At 26.8% G+C, this 22,115-nt stretch overlaps 1 protein-coding gene across 5 annotated transcripts in view; it reads left to right on the forward strand.

Moving 5' to 3' along the window:
* LOC136989618 (uncharacterized protein CG43867-like) overlaps positions 1-22,115 on the forward strand; it is a 209,499-nt gene that overhangs the window by 87,996 nt on the left and 99,388 nt on the right. The gene's annotated exons all lie outside the window — the stretch shown is intronic.

The following is a 22,115-nucleotide window of genomic DNA, read 5'->3' on the forward strand; positions in this document are numbered from 1 at the left end:
ATATCTTGAAACATAATGCTTGTTACACATTATTAAAATAGGTACTATACATCATCATTGACACTTTCAATAAACAGTTTAGATTTGAACACATGATAACCACATATATGAATAAAATATAATTAATTGCATTGCAGCATGTTAGAGTTGCCAATGTGAATAATTTTTAACAAGGAATGGTATATAGGGTACACAAATGAATTATGAAGTGTCAATGTGGCTTGTGCAATGATTTGGGTTGGATAGGACTGATCTACATATTAAAGAAAAATAAATAAAATATTGGTGTAAGTCACATTTCATGAAAAAGTAAAAATGAAATCTTTTGCAATTTAATATTCTATTTAATTTCACTCTTAAGCATTTTTATTTAGAAAATAAAATTTGTAAAAATTTAAATCTATATATATAATCGAGACGAGTTGATAATAATAATAATAATCAGTGCAGAGCCTAAACAGTTAGGAGTTGAAAGTTGAAATTTGGTACACAGTTAGGGTACGTCATGAGAATGCACACTAAGAAGAGATTTTTCGAAATTCCTCCCCACGGGGGAGAGGGACAGGATTAAGGCTTAACACTTCCATCAACGATGGAAGTGTTAAGAGAAAGCGACGTGCAAGACGCAGATGCAGTTTTTTCGTTTTTGCAGGAAATCGAACATATTTTTAGACCCATCTAAAAATTCTCTAATTAGTCTGGAAACAGGAGGACCCAATTCTTGCATTCTGTGAAAACGGGTAAGGTTGACTATAACGTAATAATCTTAATCTTCGCTATCATTACTTTTGCCTGAGCAACGCCAGGCCTACCTGCTAGTAATTTATAAAGCTTATAAGTTATCATATTCTAGTTTTATTTCATAAAAAATTACATACAACACATATATATACATTTTTCTAGAACTTGAGATTTACTACTGTTGTTAAAATTTCTCTGAAAAGCATATTAAAAATTTCAGTTAAGTAAAATATCAAATAAAAGAATTTTTTAAGATTTTATTTATTTATTTCATGACTTAATTTGTTTTATAAAATTTGCTTAAATAGCAATAAAAATGGGCTTTAGTTATTGACAGCAGATAGAAATAATGTACATGATTTATATATGTTATATTTATTTATTTATTTATTTATTTATTATATATTATATTTTATAGTCCATATTTTTAATATAGATAAAAATTGATAAAATTCTAAATTTTCTTGGAAATTTTGTTTTTAGAAAAGCATTAATAAAAATATACATATTTACAATAATGAAATTACTTGTGCACTAGATACTGTATCTAACATTAATGATGATTGATGAACTAATTTTCTGATTATTCTAAAAACATAAGGATATTAACTCTCTTATAATTAATGTGAAATGCCTATTTAATATTTATAAACTTTTTCCTGTATTATATTTTTGCAGTCCATTTTAACTAATTATATAGGTGTGAGATTTTTATATGTTTTGTAACATTAATCATAAAAAATTTATAAGTTCTATGAGAATTTTGTTTAATTATTCATTTTCAATTTATAGTGTAATTGTTAACAGTAGCAAATAAATATGAAAAATTATTATATATGATTGATCTCTTTTCGATAAATATTATAATCAGATAAAATATCAATTTTGAAATCTTTGATCCATCGATTTTGTTGCAGCAAAAGTTTAGAACTTCATTTTGAAAGATATTTTTTAAATTTTTTTAAAATGTTTAAATTTTCTTAGTGTTTGTTTTATCAAAAATTTTTTATATTAGATATTTATTCATGTTTTTAATGAAGAATAAATTTACTTTATTATAAAATACAAATATATTTTGTAATGTAAATAAACATTTTCTTTTTATTACATTTTAAATATAATTTTTTACTTTTTGTCTCAGGATATTAATATTAAATTTTCTGTTATGCTAAATAAAAATATTTTAGATACTGATTCATTTAATTTTAAATTTAATATTTTATTTATCATGTTTAAAAAAACAAATGTCGTGTATAAAATATTTTCAGTATTGTTAATTAACTATTTTTAAAATAAATCAAACAACATAGAATGATCATAAACACATCACAATGTTTTTAAATGGAGAGTTAACAATTTTCTGATCCAAAATACATTTATCAGAGTGGCACAATCAATAATTACGACTATGAAAAAGCCAGATTTCTTTGTTCACATATTTTTTTTTCAACATATTTAATCATTTGTTTCTTTTTTATCTATATAAACTGTTTCTGACTTTAGAACATTCTGCTCAGGGAATCAGTTCTATCTGCTATATAACTTTCACATTGATTAAAACTTGTATTAATCAGTTAAACAAAAATCACATTAAACAAAGGACAGGTTGTATTAATCAGAATTTTGTTCTAATAGAATGTTACAAAGTGAATATTAAAATTGGCCACTCCTGTAATATAACTTTATTAAAGTTTAAATAACAATAAGTGTAATGACAATACAAAATATATTACAATGATTATAAAGCTGGACAATATTTCAAATACTTGAGGAATATTTTGTTTTTTATTTGAAATACTTTTGCTAGGATATTCAAATTATTTTTATTTTCAAATACTAAAAATTATGTAAAATACTGTACAATGTTTCACGTATTAAGTGCTTTAAATATTCCGAAATACTTAAAACATATCAAAGTATTTCAATGTTGTAATGTTATGAAATATTGGTATTTATGCTCCTTTAAATATCTGTTTGATTTGTCATCTATTATTGTGTCTACTTATTCAGGTATCCCTTGTACAACATGGCATTTCTACAACATGGTTTTGCTCTAACACAGTTCAAATATTGGGGATATCCTCTGTACAACACCACTTCCAGTTTCACTCTAACATTGTTTTTTTTAAATCCTCTGTACAAAATTTCACAATTTTTAAGTGAAAACTCCATTATTCAATAATTTTTTATTCAAGTAAGCAAGCATGTCATCTCAAAATTGTCCACAGATTTTAGAATATTGAAATTTTCAATTTGTTTTGTGCCTTTCATCAGTTTACTTTAATGAAAACTGATAATGCAACTTGTTTATTCCTTTTCCTGGCTTTCCTATCAACTGGGTGTTGTCATGGTTGCTTTCAGACTCTAGCCTTTAAGGCTGTCACTGTGTTTTTGTTTTTATAGATTAATCTTTGTATTTACTAAAATTTATTTAAACATCTTTAGGTAAGTGTTATTAAACTCTTTTTAACCATATATAAGTAATCATTCATAAAAATGACAAATAAAATACTTATAATAGCTGTATCTCAGTACTCAAGCTTTTCACAACTTGAACAATTTGGTATTCAAACACAAATTCTGGAAAAAAAATTGTTCTGTACTCAACTGAACAAACATGACCTGCTAGAACAAATTTTTAATTAATAACATATTTTTATTTTGTCATCCATAAAAAATTATGATAAAAATGAAAAAATGAAGACATTGCTGATATTTGTGATCAAGACCAACAAAAAAAGTGCAGATGATGATGATACTTTGTAAAAAGAAAACTCACTTGTTTAACTAAAATTAAGATTAACATGTAATAAAGTACTTTTAAGTGTGGTTGTTAGTTAATTATTGATTGGAAATAAACTATTGATTGCTTTAATAAACATATTTCACTCGGTAATGAAAAAGAATAGCATACTTTTGCTAACTTTTGAAACCCAACTCCATGTTTTGCATTAGTCCTTTGTTTCATATATCACGGATTCGCATAACAGCACTTTTTCGGAATGTAACTGCCGTGTTATACAAGAGATACCTGATTTACATTGCATTCTTTCTCATTTGTTTTTATTTTATTCTTAATTTTATAAATAAAAGTAACAAAATTATAATTATAGTAAAATTCTTTCTCAAAAACTTGTCTTTGATATGATTCACATTATGTAGTTAATAAATCATGGAAAAATACACAAATTGGTTAAAACTCAAAAAGTATAATATAGCCAAATTTATGTGGTCAAGTTTGAAAATTGAGAAGTATAAAAATAATTTATATTTTAAAAAGGACTATCTTAAATAACTCAATGAACTTTATTTGATCACAAAAGTTTGTCAATTTGTTCAAAAACTTATCTTAAGAAAACAGTATTACTGTAAAATAAAATTATTGCTGGTAGTATTGTTTTTTTTTTTTTATAAAATCTTCAAATTTATTTTTTCTTTCTGCACATATACTACATATGCATATGATTTATATTTCAGAACAGTTCTGATGATATTAAATTATGTCATCTTTTCCTAGTTACTAATAAAAAATGAAAGTTAAAAGTATTCTTTTTACACCATTTCAATTTTTTAAAATAATCACATAATAAAAATACATAATTATCAGAAAAGTTTTTAGAAAATCAAAATGTTTTAATTTTGTAATTATTAAAAAATAGATTAATTTTAAAATTACTTTGTACTTTTTATGTATATCAAATCTATACTTTTCAGTGTTTCAAGTACTTGTAAAATATTTTCAAATACACTCTGACTTATGTTTAGATATCTATTTGATTTTGCAATATTGAACTTTAGTATCAGGTGTTTGTACTTGAAACATTATTTTGTCATACTCTGACTGAGATTACATTATAATAAAAATTTCATGAATATAACAGGATTGCAAAGTCTGATAGCTGCTTAAAACTCGTCCATCTCATACACCGTATTCTCAGACACTTAGACAACAACATTAGAATAGATTTCCAACAGGTCCCGGGTCATGCAGGGGGTTCTCGGCAACAAGACTGCTGACCGTCTTGCCAAACAAGCTGCAAAGTCTTCAGTCACTAGTACTTTCAATTACATTCCTACCTCATACATCAACAATCACGTCAAGAAGCAAATCTTCATTCTCTGGCAAGACAGCTGGGACCATGACACCACTGGTAGGCACACCTACACTTTAATCCCCAAGGTTGACACTACTGTGATTCTTTGCCACTTTACCCTAGTTATACCCTCACTCAGCTACTTACAGGACATGGCAACTTTAAGCAATATTTGCATAGATTTAATCTTGGGGACAATCCATAATGCAATTGTGGTATTCAGGAGGACCAAACACCACTTCATTTAGTTTTTTGCTGCAATAGGTACAATCACATTACAGATAGTTTAATGAGAGCTGCTATTCTTGAAGGGTACAACTGGCCTTGCAATCCACACCAACCCATTCACACATGTACAGTACAATGTTCCATCATCTACTCACATTTATATTGCTTAGTGGGGCTCTTGAGAGCACTCACTCCAGGGGCACGGATGGCAATTAGCTTTTCCTTGCTTTGTTTCAACTGTCAGCATTTAGCTGCCTTTTAACTTTGGTAGATATAAGCATTTAGCTGCCTTTTAACTTTGTATTTTAATTCATTTTTCTGTCTTCTTTTTCAGTCTAAATTCAGTTAGTCCTAATTGTAAGTTAGATTAGAGACTCTTAGCTTGGTTTCCAATTAGGATATGATAGATTAGGGTTTGTTAGCTTTAGTCCTCTGGTTAGGTTTGTCGTAGGTTATGGTAGGTTAGTTTAGTTAGTAAGTTAATATTAAAAAAATATAAATAAATAATAAATAAATAATTGGGGTCTTGCCCATTTGTCTCTGTCAGTCCATTCATCTCATCTAGTTTGTCATTGTGTTCGTTTCCTTTTCATGCTGTCTGTCTAGCTGTTAAGTAGTATTAAGATTTGCAATTGCATTCGATTTTATTAGTATTAAGTAGATATAAGTCTTCCTACTAACAGCCACTTGGCACTAACTTCTACATTTGCTATTCGTTGCGGCACTCAGTTATTGGTGTTCACTACACTCAGGTTTTCTTTTAGACCCTTTGGGGGACTACAGCCTTGCAGCATAAAAACTGCACACCAACATCAAACATAGAGGGTACTGTAGCCGTATGTACAGTACATCGTTCAAAGGGATCCTACCTTTCTCTACCGTCTATCTCCTCTCCCTCCTTCTTCCCCTTCCCTTTCCCTTACTCTCTTTTCTGCCAGCTAAACACTTCGTGTACGGCCAATGTCTTTCTTGTATATATGTTTTATATACATGTAAATATATTATTCCTGTTGTATGTATATATATATATGTTGTAGACTAAGTGATTAATATGGCATTATACTGGGCATTATAAACAAGGCCCAGTCATTATGAAAAATGACAAATACATCAGGCATTGTAATAAATTTCATGTTCTTTATCATGATTTATCATATTGACTGATCAATATGAATACTGCTAACATCTGTTGATTTTTATGACAAAATTATATCATTTTTTTAATAATTAATGTTAACAAAAAGTATTAATACAGTTAATAACATTTACTTTTAAAAAATATTCCAGTTTGTAAGTGAAATTTTCACAAATTATTTTGTTGAATACTATGTGCAAAGTAATTGCCAAAGCAGAAATTGAAAGAATTCACAAAAATAAATAATTTGTAATGAAAAAAGTGAACTTTTTTAAAATCAAATTGTCCAAAGGAAATGTATGCATAATGTCTGGTCAATTTAATAAATTAATTAATATTTATCAGGCTGCGTGGCCATTTTAGTCATTATTCATAATGGCCGGGCATTATGAATAATGACCTATTAATCACTTGACCGTAACATATATATATATATAACATTATTTACATCTTTGCAATTTAAAACATCTCTAAGAAAACAATGACTATATTGTTTAAAGCACTTATTCTAATTTTAAATTTGACTGATAGTGATAACTTTTATTGGGTCTTATAAACAGATTTTTTCTGTTTAGAATTTTATGTATATTCTTTTTTCTTCTATTTATTATCCATGGATAAAATTTTTTAAATGTTTAAAAAACTCTTTTTGAAAATTTTGCCATTAGAATGAGAATATCAGATAGTTATCTCTTAACAATAATTTTATGAATAGTTTCATAATTTGCCAACAACTTGTCATTTAAATCAAATTAAATTCAGAGAGGTTCTATTTTGAACAGGTTATACTTCAGCCTTTACTTACAAATTTCCTATTTTTATTCTTGCTTTATTGGAGAATTATTATCTTTTATATGTTTTGTTATTCTTGATGACTTTTATAGTACAGTTTATTTTCTTAAAGAAATTGCATTTTTTCTCATATTATAACTTTAAAGACTTACTTTCTTTTCATTGCTGAAAGAAAACAAATTAATAATTGAATATTTTTATCAATGCTTACATAAACTCTACTTATATATCTGGTATTATCACTTTACCAATAAAAATCAGATTTTTTCCTATTAAATTTTTTTTATTATACTTTAAATCAGTAGCAAACAGATAATGTGTTTATGTTTAAATAAACTTTTTGCTAGAAAAAACAAATGCAATATCATTTCTTTACAAAGTTATCAATTATTACTTTGAAAAGTTAATTAATTAATTATTTATTTTTTAAAAAACTAGTAAGATTAAGAAAACAACAATGTTTACTTTTGAGATATCCAAAATATATATTCAAATTTTTGGGGGCGCTCCAGGCGTTTAACCATGAGGGTGAAAATTAAGTCGGAGCTTTTTTGGTATGAAAAAAAGAAACTTTTATCGTTAAATTTGTGGCTAATTCAGGTATATTTATTAATAATTATACGGATAAAGCTGATAATGGCTGGGATAGAACAAAACCCAGGTCCATTGTCACATTCTCCGCCAAAGAGAGGACGACCGCCATTGACTAGAAGTACAAGTACAGTTAAGATGTCTAAAGCAGCTTGTGTGGATACAATGCTCCGTAGACAACATACATCATCCAAGGAGAAGGAAGGGACGGAAATAACACATGAAAATGAGAGAGAAAAGGAAAAGGAGTCTATGTTGGAAATCTATGGTGAAGTGAGGGAGAGAGATGATAATCCGATAACAACCAGCATAGAACAACTGTCAAAACTTGTACAAGCTTCTCATAAATCCATAACTGAACAAATTCTGGAACTTAAATCCGAAATAAGTTTAATTCACCAGGAGTTAAAGGAATTCAAAACAAAGTTTGGCCTGTTGGAGCAGAAAGTAAATCAACTTGAGGCGATGGTTCCTGACCTTGACAGAAAAATGGAAGCCCAGCAATATATGGTAAATAACACTTTAAATATAATTAAGCAAGCTAACTTAATGTTATTCGGATACCCAATAGAAGAAAGTACAATTATAAAAGAAAGCCTAGTTAAATTTATTCAGAAGACCTTAAAAATAACAGACTTTAAATTAGAAGAAATTAAAGACATTTATATAATTAAAAAGGAAAAACCTACTATTCTAAAAATTTCTTTAACTAATGTTCAAAGGAAGAATCAAATAATATCTTATTTTTATAATTATAAAAAAGTTTCATTGGAAGAGCCATATAATAATTTGCGCATGTCATCTGACTTTACCCAAGAAACAAGAGATCGTAGAGCCAAAATTCTTCCATATTATATAGAGGCTAAGAAAAAAGGTGTCCAGATTTTACTAAGAAATGACTATATCATTTATAAAAACATGAAAATTACATATAGTTTTACAAATAACTGCCTAGTGGATGCTAAAACTTTTTTAGATGTAAATTTCAATTACTAAATTTACCCAATAATACTAATGTTTTTAATAATAATAGCAGTAAGTGCGATAAATCTAAAATGGAATATATGAAAGAGTCTGGAATTAGAATACTCACTTGGAATGTCCAAGGATTCAGAAATAAGTTTTCTTCAACTTATTTAAAAAAGATGATGGAGAAGTATGATATAATAGGTATAGAAGAAACTTGGGTTAATAAATTAACCACAAACGACATACAAATTTTACAGACTTTTGATTACATAATGGTCCCTGCTTTAAAAAATCCTGGTGTAGGCAGGCCTAAAGGTGGAATTATGTTAATAATGAATAAAACTTTGGGGAGCTTGATTTACTCTTATACAAGTTCATATTTAATATTTTCTTTGATCAAATTGGAAACAAAAAAACTTAGTAATTTCGCCGAAAGATATCTGGCAATAATAGTCAATTATATTCCGCCTTATGAAACGCTTCAAAGTCCTTATCAAGAAATTGAAAAGATTTTATCGAACTGGTTACATTTTACTCCATTATGGCTAATTATAGGCGATTTTAACGCCAGAATTGGAAATCTCAACGATTCATATTATAAAGGAAATAACCGAATAATTTACAATATAAGAAGTAGCTCTGACACAGGAAGTAATAAAAAAGGAAACTTGTTACTTAAACTTGCCAAAAGTCACGATTTATACATACTAAATGGTCGTACTATAGAGGATTATCCTGGCAGACATACCTTTTTGTCTCCAAGAGGAGCATCGGTCATAGATTATATAATATGTTCAGAATTTATATTGGACCATTGTATTGAATTTAAGGTGTTAGATAACGACCAATCCGATCACTTCCCTTTACAACTAATTATAGGAGAAGACCTGCCTAACCTATTATTGTGCGAAAAGAAAAATATAAAAGAGAACTTACAAGAGATGAAATGTAGATTTAACATTAGAAAATACGAAAGTGAAATAGGAGAAAGAATCAAACTAATCCATAGAGTACAGATTGGAGAAATATACAATTCTTTAATAAAAATTTTTAAAGACTATATTATAGAACCGAATTGTCATAAAATTAAAAACTTAAATAAGAAGAAATATAAATTTAAGCAAGAATGGTTTGATATGGAGTGTTATAGAGCAAAGAGAAAAAAAGAACATGCATTGGTATTATTTCGTAAACATCGATTAAGAGAACAACTAAAGGAATATATAGATTCAAGAAAAGGATATAATAATCTTATAAAGGCGAAGAAAAAGAAATATTTTAATACGATTAATCAAAAATTACTTACTGAGAAAAACAATAATTTTTTCTGGTCAACAGTTAAAAAATATCGACCGAGGATAAAGGAGGAAAAGCAAGTGTTTGTTGGATTTGAAAAATGGTTTGAATTTTTTGGAAAAAGGAAGGCAAATAATATAAATAATACTCTAGAATCAGGACAGGATACAATGAACAGAAATGAGGGTGTATTGGATTCGCCAATTCAGGCTCTAGAAATAGTAAACATTATTAAAAAATTAAAAGAAACTACTGCTGTGGGACCTGATTCCATTCCAAATAGTTTTTTAAAAAGATTACCATTTGATACGGCTGAATTGTTAGCACTTAGTTTTAATTATATGTATGAAAACAGTATTTACCCTGAGTCATGGTGCTCGTCATATTTCCGAATGATATTTAAAAAAGGCGATGAATTAAATCCTAGCAACTACAGACCTATCGCAATTCTCTCTTCATTAAGGAAGATTTTTACATCAATCTTGGCGACAAGATTTATTCAATGGTTGGAAGCAAATTCCCTGATTTCAGACTCCCAATTTGCATTTACTAAAAAGAGTGGAACAGAAACAGCATTATTTACATTAATCTCAATCATTCAAATCCATTTATCCAGAAAAAGACACAAATTATATACAGTTTATTTGGACCTAGAAAAGGCTTTTGACTCGGTTTCAATAGGAACATTATGTGATAAACTAAAAAATCATGGTGCAGATACTTTGTTTATTAAGGCTATAAAGTTTTTATTTGGTCATTACTCCGTTACAATTAAATGTGGAAAAAATGTATACCCACCATTTGATATTTATGGTGGTCTTCTGCAGGGTGATCCACTGTCGCCTCACTTATTCAATTTTATGATTTACGACATTAATGGGCAATTTAATAAAGAAGAGGATGGGATTTTGATAGAGAATCAGCTAATTCATTCAATTCAATATGCAGACGACATTGTGTTAATTTCGAACACTAAAATGGGTCTACAGAGAAAAATTAATTTAATGCAGAAATACTTCTTACAACTAGGTTTAAAAATTAATCCAAACAAAACGTATGTTCAGATATTCCGAAGGGGTGGAAGACTGTCTAGACAAGATTATAATTTTTACCTTTTAAATGAGAAACTAAAAGTAGTCGAGGAGATTTCGTACCTGGGAATTAGTTTATCTTCAACATTATCTTTTGAAGCTCATGCGCAATATATATGGAACAAAGCACACAAATTAATTAATAACCTTATTCACTTATTAATTAAAATAAGAATAAACTCTATACAGAAACAAATGCAGCTCTTTTCAACAATAGTCATAAACTCAATATGTTATGGCTTTCCAATATGGGGCATGGACTGGATATCCCGACTGGAAAAAATTCAATTATTATACATAAGGAAAATATATGGCTTAGACAGAGCTGTACCCGGATATGCGATCCGGCATGATACAAATCGATTACAACTAGAGTCTTATTTGGTAGTAAGAATTCTAAAATTCTATAAGAGATTGACAAATAGTCATAATATTTGGATAGATATTATATTAAAAAAACTTAAGAGTCTAACTGAGACAAAGGAAAATTACGTAAATAATTGGTATAATAAATTTTGTCGAATGTTGGCAAAATATGGAATATCACCTATACTATTTAATAATACGGAAGCAGATTGGAATTTTGGGTACTCCATTCTAATAGAAAACATGTTTAATAACTCAATCCAGCAAGAAATGGATAAACTACAGAACTCTAAATTTCATCCCTGGTATATTGATAATCTAATTTTCCCTCCTTCGTCTGTTTATTTGCATTTTCCCATTCCATTCGCGATGAAAAGATTTTACATGCAACTCCGACTGAATAGTTTTTATGTAATAGTTAATCAGAATTATCTGAATATTAAAAACAATTTGTGTAACTTATGTAAAGAACAAATCTCGATTTATCATATAATTTGTGTATGTAAGGAATGTACAGAGATCAGAAATCAATTTGGTATTACTGTCCTGTCTAACAGTAAATCAATCACGAAATTCTATAACAACTTATTTCAAATAAGTGCAACAGTGTTAATTAGGCTATATAACTTTTTCAATAAATATATTAAAATGTCTGAGAATGTAAGTAAAAACATAGAAAGCGAATCATAGAGTTAATTGATATAAATTGTAACTTAGAAATAATACAAAATTGTACAGCCATATTTATTATTGTTCCGCTTTTCTATGATTTCCCCCTTGTAACGGGAATTTCCCATAATACGCTAATAAAGATTAATATAATAATAATAATTTTTGCAGATTCTTTTGACCATGGAAATTGTTAGATCAACTTCATCCATAATATGCAAAGTCTTGTTCATTACATATATTGACTGTTTTTTAGTTGTAAATTTTCATTTTTGCCGTAACCTACTTTCACATTTTAGATATAAAGATATTAACTGGAGAATCATTGTCCATAATAAATGGAGCTTTGTCTCCATTGATAGTACTAGTAGTTACAATTGATTTTTATTTGTTTGATTCCAGCATATTCTAATCATTACCTTCATTAAAACTTATTTCATATTTTGTGTCTTTTATTTGATTCATTAGATTGAAGCAGATTAACTTGTGTCTTGCAGTGTTTAGTATAGATTTCTGCAGTTTGTTTCTGAACCAGATCAATGTGTAGTATATTAATGAAATGGCCTAGCTTTCTGTATTTATTGCTTGCTTTGTCTTTAATTATAATGCAATTTTTCTTTCATACTTTTCATACTACAGCATTTATAACGTATCAAATCTGGATCTGCTGATTTCTTTGTTACGCCTGTTTTAAAACTTAGCAAGTACAATTAACTTATTAGTTCCATTTTTTTATTTCTAATAAATTCATGAATTTCACTTGTTTATTTGTTCATTCTTGATTTCATGCCATTCATGAATTCATGTTCATATTTCAATGATAAAATATTTTCTAGCTTTAACTTTTGTTTCATTAAAAGTTGTCTACAAAGTTTATTGCTGAAACAATATTTAATGATTTGATTTATAATAGTTTTATCCATTTATTCTTCCCAATTATAAAACAAAGTCTGGTACTGAAGTTGAGTAATAAATTCATCCATACATTCAGTCTCCATTTGTGTAATGGACTGAAACATATGACATTCATAAGTGAGGTTATGTTGGTTTACATCAAATTGCTTCTTGTAAATTAGGAGATCTTGATAAATAATTGTATTTATATATAATATCTTAAAGTGTTCTTTTCAATTTGTCACCTCACAGTAAAAGTAAAAGATTGTTCCTAATGACATCATCCATAATATCCAAAACTAGAAAAACTTTCTTTCATGCCTTTTATCTATCACTTTTGTTTTCATTAAATCTAGTAAACTTGATTAATGATGATGATGTCTGAATAAACATGACAAACTAAGTTCAAAGTTTGTCAAATTTTTGAAAAAAAAAAAAGTTAAAAATTTTTTTTTCTCTAATGTTTCACATGGAGATTGAGGATTTTATTCTCAATATTTGATTGAAAATAAATTATAAATTTATTACCAATTTACAATATTCTTAAATAAAAATCAATAATGTTCCAATCACAAAATATGAGTATTGATGTAGCATAATCAATTACTGTTACTGTTATATTAATATTATTTATTGTAAGTACTTTAAGGTTTGTTTATATTGATAATAACTGATTGATAACATTAAGGAAGTAAGTAAGGAGAAAAAAAGACAGAACTACAAAGCTTTCGGAGTCAAAACTTTTTTGGAAAAATGTGCTTTGATACTACTCTGTACTATTATCAGCCTTAAATATTCAAAAAAAGAAATTTGAATGATAATATAAATTCAAAAACAAATTCAAACAAGAACATCTAGTATTTACTAAAAACTTACTTAAAGCCTGTTACCGGTGCGCTTCACTTAAAAAGTGAAGCGCACCGGTAACAGGCTTTAAGTAAGTTTTTAGTTCAATCCGGTGTAGTAGCATCCGACCCCTAGTATTTACTATTGAGCATCTTTAGGAAGTTTGAATGTATGGACAATTTTTAAATAAATCAGAACTTTTTGATTTAGACAACTACATGTAAAAATAATGGTTTTAACACATAAGCATCAAGTATGTAAACTAAATAATTAACTTAATAATTAACAGTGATAAAAGAAACAAACAAACAAAAAATAATAATAATAAAATAACTATAAAATATAGAAAAACAAGCTAAATGAGCAGTTATTTATTGTGACATCATCATAATGTCAAGCTGCAATTTTTAATCATATTTTTTCATTTATTTAATTTACAGTATATTCTCTCCATTATAGTAGTTTTGCCCCTGTACATCACACTTTTCCTGTTAACAATAGAGTCATGGTGGTCATCTAGTTAATTCTATCCCGAAGAAAATTTTTGAATTGAAATAACGTGATTTCCAGTTCAAACTTGACATTCGTATATAGTTAATCAGAGCCTCTTGGCCCTATATCTATTCCTATATACTTTCTATATCTGGCTTTGACTTTCATCTGTCTAAATCCATTCTTGAGATCAAGGAAGTTCAGACCAGAACAGGATGACAGTGGGAATTTACAGGTCTGCAATTTGAAAATTGAACCCTAAAAACAAATAGATTAAACTGAAACGTTTCAAAACTGTTGCACAGCATCCTTATCAGTCCTGACTTCTGATTAAAGTATTTAATCAGAATCTGAAGTGAATCTGATTTAATCTGAGGTGATGGTATTTAAGTCATACAAAAAAACAAAAACAAAAAAAAAAAGATAATATAAAGCTAAAAGTAGCAATATTTATCAGATATAATCACTTATTTTGGTAACCTAAAAAGAGATAGATGAATAAATAAATTTGTTATGTTCTCTAATCTGACATTCACCAGAGGTCAAGAATTCATATATGTACAACAGGTAAAAGGAATAAACTAAAAGAGCTAAAAAAGTTGAAAAAGATGTTTTTGCTGAATGGGTATCCTAATAGAATAATAGAAAAGTGGAAAAGAGAATATACAGAAAAGAGATATATGGTAAAATGTAATGAAGAATTAAAATTTATTTCTTTTCCGTATATTAAAAATAACTTCAAGAAATGTAAAAATTTTTTAAAGAATTCTATAAATTAGCAGCCAATTTAAAAAATAAATTTAAAGAATTTATATTTGCTAAACAGAATAAAAAGAAACAAAATACACTGGAAAAATTGGGTGTTGTTTACAAGATATTGTGTGCGTGTAAAGATAAAGTATATTATATTGAAGAAAGAGTATTAGAGAAGAGGATAAAGGCATATGAAGCACCAATTCAGTTAAAAAATACTCGATCACCTTAGTTTATACGTTGCAGTAAGAATAATTGTACAGTTAATAATGATAATATTAAGATTGTATTTTTAGAACATGATATATATTTATAGATATTTTAAGAACATGTTGAAATTAAAAATAATGATAACTTAATTCTATCAAGAATGTGGTAAAAATGTCAAGAAACACAATCATATAATCACTAAATGTGTCGTGTGTGAAAGTGATCAACAGATGGAGGTGGAGTGACCTATTTTTACTTATTTAGATGCTTTATATTGGCATTTGTTCAATTAAAAGTTTTAAGATTAATTCTCTCTCTTGTTATCTTCATATTGTCAAAAAAAAATTAAATACTGGAGGATATGAAGTAATATTACATAAGCAGTGTAATAGCTGCAATGTGTTCCTTTTATGAAACCCTAAAAGGCACACTCAGTGAAAGGTTAAGCATACATGCAAGTTACATCTCATGAATTAGGGAAAAATAGCAGCTATACAAAATAATCCTGAATTATATCTCACTTTTAAATGGTTCTCTTATTCACTCACCTTATTTACATTTAAATTTAAAATAAAAGTAGCAATAAAATATTTTAACTTAATTTAAAAGTGCTAATTAAATAATTGCACTTTTAAATTAATTTAAAAGTTGTTCATTCCATTGCCAACCTGATCAAACTCACAATGGGCCTGAAAAAAAAACCTACTTAATGCTCAGAATGCAATGAGTAAAAAAAGAGGCAAGTTCTTTCAAAATTTGGAAGTTTTATGGACATTTTGGATATTTACTTATGTAGTTCATTTGAAATACAGTACATCCAGGACTGTTTCCATAAGAAACAGGTTCCTATTTACATGTTAGGTGCTGAATTAATCATGCCCCTTTAACAATGGATGGAGTTTAACCTGAAATACTCCACATGGCTAGTCTGTTGATTAGGAACAAAACCATGACAAACTCCCAGTGTTTTATCCACTTAACCACCAGTGGGTCTGAGTTACGGGAAAGGATTATTTCTTTGATTCATAAGCAATAATGCATTGTACTAAAGAGAGTTCATTTTTGTAGCAATTCAGTAGCAATTATTTGACTTCCAAAAAAGTAAATCATATATTTTTTTTTTTATGTTATGTAACAATATGTAAATCATATTTATTATCACTTAGGTTCTACAGTTTACTGATTAATCAAACATACTATTTTCTGATGCTAGTATCTCAGAGGTGCAGTTTTTATATACGTGTTGTTTCAAATGTTCAAGCAAGAACTACAGTTCCCAACATGACAAAATTATAGCCTTATTCACTCTTTTCAGCAGATAATTTCAGACTTGCACTAATGTTTGAGAAGTCTTCTTCAGGTCTTTACTGTTGAAAATTCAAATAGTAAGAGGGATTCTAGTTCTGGAATGAATGTTCTAAATCTCCCCAGAACCTAGGCACATATCTAGTAATGGTTAAAACAACCCAGCTTGGTAGAAATAATATGGTATTAAGTCTATTATTTAAAAGAAATGATAGTGAATAATTTCTTTTCCTTCTGTTATAAATTAGTATAATTTTATTTGGGATAAAATTACTTTTATTTTATTCTAAAAAAATTTCTTAAAAAATTCAGTATTAGTAATTTTCTTCTATTCTTGTATCCGAAAAACTAAAATCTACATATTCTTTATGAGTTTTTTAAAATCTTCAATTATTTTTATGTCACCATTTTAAAAAAGTTAATATTATTCATTTAACAACTGTATTTTTGTTTAAAAGTGACATAAAATAAATTTTTTCTGATAAACAGCTTCATATAATTAATCATTTGTTGTTAATGTAGAATACTTTCAAAGAAATATTTTTTCTTTAAAGTTAATGATATCGGATTTTTTTATGATAAATGTAAAAATGAGTCTGTATTCCTGTATTCAAATTAAAGTGTTTATATTTATAATAAATAAAATACCGGATCTGAATATATAGACTAACTCTATTAAATATGAAAATTATATACATATATATATATATATCCATTGTCTAATTAATAATCGTCTAGTATGACGACAACGTTCTAACACCACTTATTGCTTTCATTGATTAGTTGTCATGCAGATGTTTTGTTCTCATGAGAATTCCAATTACATTTTTCACTAGCTAGAAAAGTTATGTAGTGTTACTTCATCTTTTGTTCTATCCATGTTCTTAAGATCCAAATTAATTATATATCCTTTCCATTTTCGTGTTTAGGCTGAAATTGTTTAACTGAAACAATTTAACAAATGACTTTCATTTTGACTATATTAGCATTATCACATCTTTGTTGTTTCCTTTGTAACAAATTTTCCCTGTTCTATTCTTTATTTTATTTTCAGAATTTTAATAAATTTATAGTAATAACTCTATATTTTCTTTGATTGTTTCAATTATGACAGAACATATATTTGATGTAGTTTGAATGGGGCATTTTCTTCTTAATGGAATTTGATTTTATAGTAGTATGTACAGATTTATTTATTGTTTATATACATATAATTTTTAACAATTTAAAAGTTTTATTTGTTAAAAATACTTTTCAGTTATTAAGATTTTTTAATAGCTGACGCATTTTGTGTTATTTATTCTTTAAAATATAATATATTAAAATATTTACTTTTTATTCTCAAAGTCATGACAACTTTTTTTTTTTAAGTCTTGTGGTAGAAAATTGCTAATTTTCTACTTTTTTACCAATGTTTTGCCATAAAAAAGCTTATTAAAAATTTTATAAATTGTTAGTTATGTTTTATTTCGTTTTATTTCTGGAATGGCAATATTGAGAAAAATGTAGAGAAATATTCAAGTAAAGATATAAGAGGCAATAATAATGTTAGTCAGTTTAGTTTCTTTTATAATCATTATTATTATTTTTTTAAAAAGTAATTTTAGATTATGGAATTATGTAATAATAATTATTACTGCTATTACTTAATTTGAATTATTACATTATGAAAAATAAATTAGAAATAGTTTATGAAATTTTTAAATTCTTTAACTTTATTTATTAAAAATGTGAAAATTAAATTGCTAATTTTCGTAATAAAACTGTCAAGTTGAATTATAAGAAAGTAGTTTCATAAATTGTACAGTATATCACTTATTGTACTGTACCTTACAGTTAAATGACTTAAAATAGTCTTTTAAATTTTGTATTGAGTTTGAAAATTCTTTCAAATGAAAATTAAAATAAAGACATTTGAATAATTTTGTTTTCAGAATCAGTTCTGATAATATATATTTGTGGTTGATTGCATTCTCTGAAGATGGAGATAAAAATCTAAAAATATTTAAAATAAAAAATGACTTTTAAAACGTATGTGAATGGTAGAATTTTATAAAGTCAATTTCTTGTCTTTTAACATATAAAACATTAAATAATAATTATAATTAAACATTCTTATTATGAAAGCAATAAAAATACTTAGTACATAGAATTGTTCAATATTCAGATTTGTTTCATAATATCAACCTTTAGAATGAGGAATAGCTGGAACATTATTCGAAAAGTGCTGATTTTTGAATAAAAACACTGACGGCATAAAAAGCAAAAAAATTCCTAATTAACATTGATGTTGCACAATGCTTATATTAAATACCTTTAATAAACAAAATTTATTGTTATCTCTGCATATGATATCTTATAAAGCTATTGCTATAAACACTGTCAAGAGTATGGAAATAGCTTCATACTTTTATCAACACAATTTAAAAAAGGTCAAATATTTTATGGGACATATCATAAATCTACATCTACGTTTATGATGTGTTCCATGTTGATGCATTATGAATCTTGATATCCATAATGAGTGCCTACTGTTATATGCCTTTGTCCAATGTTTTGCTTTGTTAATCATTTCTTTTGTTACGATACAATGTATTCATAACAGTTGCTATCAGTTAGTTTATAGACTTTCACTGCAATTATTAAGGACAATAATTTTTCTTGTTATTTATTTCGAATCTTTGTCTTTTTCTTACCATACGGAATATCTTTTCCTTTTGCCACACAATAATGCAGGGGAGGCCCTCAAATGCTGTGTGGTAAAACCATCATCAGTCTTACTATATTATAAATCTTTGGAAAATCCCACTTATCTCAAAGAACCATCTAGTTTATTTTCTTGAGAAAGTTCATACCATACAACCTGTATATTCTTATATGATGAATCAGATGTTTCTTCGTTTTAGGCAGAGAAACTGTAGCACTACTCAATAATTTGGTATAACTGTAAAAGTAACTCATTTTCTTCCACTGATGAGTTAGCCATAATTGATTTAACCACCAACATGATGGCACTAAAGTTGCCAGACTTGAAGACGCAATTTATCTTATCTGCCATTTAAGATTATCACATTTGAGCTAAAATTCTCATACATATACCAACATACATATATAAAAATTGAATCTTGGTTCTTTCCCAATTGAAAGAATCTGAGAACATCATTCTAGTTTGCTTCATTTGTTTGTAATAAAATGCATACAATGTCTTCAGCATATATATTGATGTTAGACTCATTAAATAAAGTATTAAATATTTGAAAATGAAATATTGAATATTTAAATGTTTAATACCTGTATTTTAGTAAATTGTGATCTTGAATAATGATTTATTATTATTATAAGAATGTTGAATGTTTGGGATCATGGGGCATATACCACTTTCTGCTCAGAGAGCACTGAGGTCTATGATTGAATATTGATTTAATGAAAACTTATGAAATTAACTGGAAAGTTTGGATTAAAACCAATTATATACTTGAAAGTATTGTCATTTAAAAATGACTTTATGAAATTAGTATATTTTATAATTGCTGACGATTAATTTTTGTGGATTCTCAGTCTAGATTACATTTTCAATTAGGATCTTTTGTTTAGTACATTTAAATATAATTTAAATGTACTTTATTGTTGAGCTGTAATTTTCAAATTGCAGACCTATACATTCCCACTGTACATCTGTTCATCCATCTTTCCATCTTTTGTTAATTTAAAGAACAGAGTTATATAAATGAAAATTGAGACGAGGTAGAAAAAGCTTATTTTTAAGTTAAAATATGATTAAAAATCGCAGCCTGGCATTGTGATGATGTCACAATAAGTAATTGCTAATTTAAATATTAAAGCCAAATTACATAGTTGTTTAAAAACTAAACTGTACTTTTTAAAGTTCTATTATAAGCTTTTTAATTTAAAACTGCTATTGAGTTTTACAATATAAGAAATAAAACAGAACATTTTGAAAAATTCTGCAGAATAATAATTCTTCAGTCAACTAACAAGAATTTTATCGTAGATTTTAAGATGGATAATTATATTACGCAAATATATTCTGTAGGATAAATATTTATTATAGCATTTACATTATTGAATTATGTAAATGGTTGCTTTCTAAATAAAATATAACAATGATGCCAATTATGAAAATGAATTTTTTTGTAGAAAAATCATAATTAATCAAAATTTAAATGTCAAAATCATTGCAGGATATAGTAACAACAACAATATTGTTTTCATAATAGCAATTTTATATTTTTATTTTTTATTGCAGTATTCATTTCTGATCTTTGAAAGTATCTATAGGCCTATCAGGATTCTGAGAAAATTTTTCTTTATTTTTCAAAATTAATTAAAATTAAGTGTAGCTTTTTAGTCAATAAAGTTAATTTTTTCAGCACATTATAAATTACTGTATATCTAAAAAAAAAGGCCTCAGAGATATTTTGCATAATTTTTAGTTTATATTAATTTTATCTGTTTTAACATTTCAATATATGTACATATTTCGAATAGTGAAATTTGATTAACATGTATTGTATAGATTGAAAGATGATGATAATTCAAATTTTTAAAAATTGAAAGGATAAAAAATATAAAAATATTGATTATGCGTATGTTTTTTTTTTTTAAATCAGGTAATAGATTCAAGGGCATGTGATGTGGAAACATCAAAAATTGATTTTATTATACTCTGTCTCAACTAATTTGATAAGTGATGTAGATGACTTTACATCACGAAAATCACCATGACAGATGAACTACCAAAGAATACCAATACATTTACACACAATATAGTTCTATCAAAAAATTCATTTACAGGAGTTTTACATTATGAATTTATTCATAATAAGCAAAATAGAAATTATAAATATTCAAAATAATCCATCTTTTACCACACTCTGATAGCTAGGTTTACTTGTACTTGGTAAACAATACTTTGCATTCAGTAATCTTGAATGGAACTGAATTTCCCACTTCCTCATTATTTGAATTTTTATTATTGTGTACTTGCTTTTAGTTCTTCTTATGTTAATTGCTTTAAAATTAACAAAGCATTATCGTGTTGCTTATTGTGAAAAATTTTATAATTTAGGGACTTTGTGAATGAATTTTTTTTATGGAACTATAATGAGTGTAAGTATATAGGAGTTCTTCAGTTGACCTATCATGGCCATTTTTTGTGATATCATGTTGTCTATGTCACTATCAACTTGGTTGAGACAGAGCAACTTTATTTGTAATCTGAAAATAATTTAAATAAATTATTTCTGAATATGGTTGTATTTTCTATCACTAATAAAATATATAAAATTACTATAAATTACTTTTATACTTTTTACTTAAATTAATAAAAGTTAAGAATGTTGTAAATATTGCAAAATAAAGATTTTAAATGCAAAATCTTTACTTTGACATTCTGTCAAACAGGATAATTCTATCTAATGCTGTATATTTGATCTCTTGATTTTGATATAAAGGATATTCCTAAACATAATGTTTTGAATATGTAAAATGATTTTAGATTCAAATTTAAAAGTTAAAGAGAATTCTAAGTGATTATTTTGAAATGTATTTTAATATTAATTTATCGAAGAATGAATATTGATGGTGAAAAGATATTTCTGAAATTATTCAAAATTATATTAT

The sequence above is a fragment of the Centruroides vittatus genome, unplaced genomic scaffold, assembly GCF_030686945.1.
Source record: "Centruroides vittatus isolate TY-2023 unplaced genomic scaffold, ASM3068694v2 scaffold_712, whole genome shotgun sequence".
Lineage (NCBI taxonomy): Eukaryota > Metazoa > Arthropoda > Arachnida > Scorpiones > Buthidae > Centruroides > Centruroides vittatus.